The sequence below is a fragment of the Adiantum capillus-veneris genome, chromosome 11, assembly GCF_014529385.1.
Source record: "Adiantum capillus-veneris isolate H3 chromosome 11, ASM1452938v2, whole genome shotgun sequence".
NCBI classification, from domain to species: domain Eukaryota; kingdom Viridiplantae; phylum Streptophyta; class Polypodiopsida; order Polypodiales; family Pteridaceae; genus Adiantum; species Adiantum capillus-veneris.
Genome location: NC_140941.1, coordinates 126090988 through 126094120, shown reverse-complemented (window position 1 = coordinate 126094120; position 3133 = coordinate 126090988).

Below are 3133 nucleotides of genomic sequence, written 5' to 3'. Positions count from 1 at the left end.
TCTGCAACAGTGCGTACTCTTGCAATACATCAACATGAAGATGATGTGTGTTCTTTCTTTGGGTAAGTGTTAAAGATGAAGGGCCTGAGGATTGTAAGTTCAAATTAGTGTTTTCATCAGGAAAAGATGCATTCTCCATTCCTAGAGTCGATAGAGAAGAAGACGGAGAAATGTCTCAGGTTTTGGGAGGGAAAGCCATATTCTCAAGTTTAGAGTTGATAGAGTTCGTGTGGCTTATGTTTCTGGAGGGAACGCTTGTAAGTTGGCATTTCAATTCATTAGTCATATGGTTAGTTGGATTCCTGACAAGAGAACGAAGGATAAAACTGATAAAAACGGCGGCTACCTACCAAAGAATGTCATTTTGGCCTTTTGTTGCGAAGAAAAGTATCACATAAAATGCACAATTGAACATTTTCATTTTCTCTCTCTAAGCCGACGTGGCACTTATTACAGGGCCCAAAAGTGAGTCCAACTTTCTCCTAATTGTAATTAGAAAACAAGCTAAAGAGTGTGAGTGCGGGGTGGAAAGTGGGGGCTGGCTCAAGTTGTCAGTCAAGGATGGGTGGTCTTAATTATTCAAGAAACTCTCCACTCCCTCTGTTAGGAGAAGCAAAACTAGAGACTCATTGTGCCAAGAGTCGAGAAGTCCCAATTGTACGTGCATCTGAAACTTATGGGGAAAAAGGCATTTACGGTTTCTCTCTTTTGGAAGGTGAGAATTAGGATAGTTAGAAACGTTAAATTATTGTGTTAGTTCATTATTTCTCTACAAGACAGGGCTAGGAAACCTTTTCAATGGCTCGGACTCAAGTTACTTGGTGAAAAGAATCTATCTATTAGAAATCTTGTCTATCTAACTATGCTTTTCTCAATCGGTTAGGGCCTAGAGACCTGTCAGGTGCCCTCCTATTGCCAACTGGATATGGTAAAACGGGGAGGGGACATCACATGGATATAGTTTCATTAATATTTTCAAAATATTATTTGCAGTCTCTACTATACTCATCAGTAGGAAATATCTTCCCAAGTTCCTTGACTATCAATGGAAGCTTGGGTCTTCCTTCAATTACTTCAAAGAGTGCCTAGCCTGTAGAAGTATGGATAGTGTTATAGTACACATACTCTAATAAAAGTAAGTATTTCTTCCATTGATCTCTTTGATCTACTTCTGTAGCATAGTCTTTAAGTAGATCAACAATTGTTAAATTTGCTATCTCACTTTGGCCATCCATTTGTGGGAGATAGGCGGAGGAGAAATTCAACTTGGTACCCTAGTTTTCTCAAAGAGACCCCTACAAAAATTGCTACTCATTCTTATGTTTTCCAGATACTATAGATGTTTATGTTTGCCAGATACTATAGATGTTGGTAAGTCGTGATATTTAAAGTCTTGTGAGATGAAGAGGGTTGTCTTTTGGTGTGCTTTAATAGTCTTTTTGACCGGTATAAAATGTGCTTGACTATTAAGCCGGCCTACTATTGCCCATATTCTTCTATTCCCATGTATGGATTTTGGCAATCCAAAGATAAAATCCATGGATGCACTTTCCCATGGGGAGTCACGTATAGGAAATGGTTGCTTTCCTCTATCATACTTTTCCTTTTTCGATATACAATGTATTTGGAAACATAGGCTGGTATTTTTACCTTCATATTGCCCAATAAAAGTACATCTCTACTTCCTTGACAGTAGCTTGAATCCCCCTAAGTCCCGCATAAGGTGGAACATGAGATTCTTACATAACCTTTTCACATAAACTATGTGTAACACATAACCTATTTCCATAGGAAACATAATTATTTTGCACATTATATGGTTCCTATCTCTTCTCTAATGCAATGGCTGACATTACATTTTTGAATTTTAGATTTGTAGCATACTTATCTATCATAGAGGATAGATCACTGTAAGTATCTATTGATGCAACATTCACCCTTCATCTTTCTGAAAGTGCATGAACCACTTGGTTGTGCTTACCAGCTACTTGAGCAGTATGAAAGCTAAACTATGAAAGAGTGTTCGCCCACCTCATTTTCTTATCACTTAATTTAGTTTTCATCAGAAAGTATTTAAGACTTTGATGATCTATTTTCAAAATAAATTGAATGCCTAGGAGATAATGTGTCCATGCATCTAGGGCATGTAAGATAGCTAGCATCTAAAAAATCTCTCTCTCAATGCACCATTTCTCTCTTTTAGTCCAAATTTTGAATTTCTCCCTGCTCATTTTTTCCTTTCTCTACACCTTTCTTTGCATCTTCTTCTGCACTATATCCAACTCATCATCGGCTCCACATCCAAGATTTGACCATGAATCCTGCTAAGAGAGGTATCTATCATCTCTATGTTGATTTGAAAGATGAATATTCACCGCTCTGAAAAAGGAATAGGCTTTGTGAAATTCCTCCTTCTATGATAGAAGCATTGAGATTGGCAAAAAAGAAGCACATTGAACTATGGATGATGGTAGATTTTATCCCATAGACCCCATCACCAAATGCACCCCACCATTTTTGAATTGTTCTTTATTGATGAGATTTATAGGAGATGGTATGAAAGGGTTGTTAGGCTATACACGATTCCACCCATTGTTGTTGGCAACCTAATTTTAGGGTTGCTAGGTAGGAATGCATCAATGGATTTTTTGCAAAGTTCTACTTTGGACAAGGATGAAGTTCAAGGCACTAAGGTCAAATTTAAAATCAATACGGAATGTTACTAAAAGCTATTCAATCTCATCGATAAAAACCTAAAGCAGTCAAGAGTGTGGGACGGGTGTCTAACCTCACTCCTATCTTATTGCAGACGTAACGAGAACCACGAATATAATTGTCAATCCATGGGACGAAGCTGAATCAACTAGTACATAGAGGCTACAAGAGGTTGTCAATCTCTTGAAAAACAACAAACAACTTGCATCAAGCTACACTCAGATGAATGAAATCACCAAAAGCTAATCGCTCATCGGCAAACAAATCATATCCGTTACAGCATCAAACGACATCCAAACGTAACAAAAATTCTAGGACATGTATATAAGACCTAAGAACACATGATTATGTTCTCAAATCTCACTTAGGTCAACTGCAAAAATCATGATTAACAACAGTGAGTTTTTGACCTAGTCGT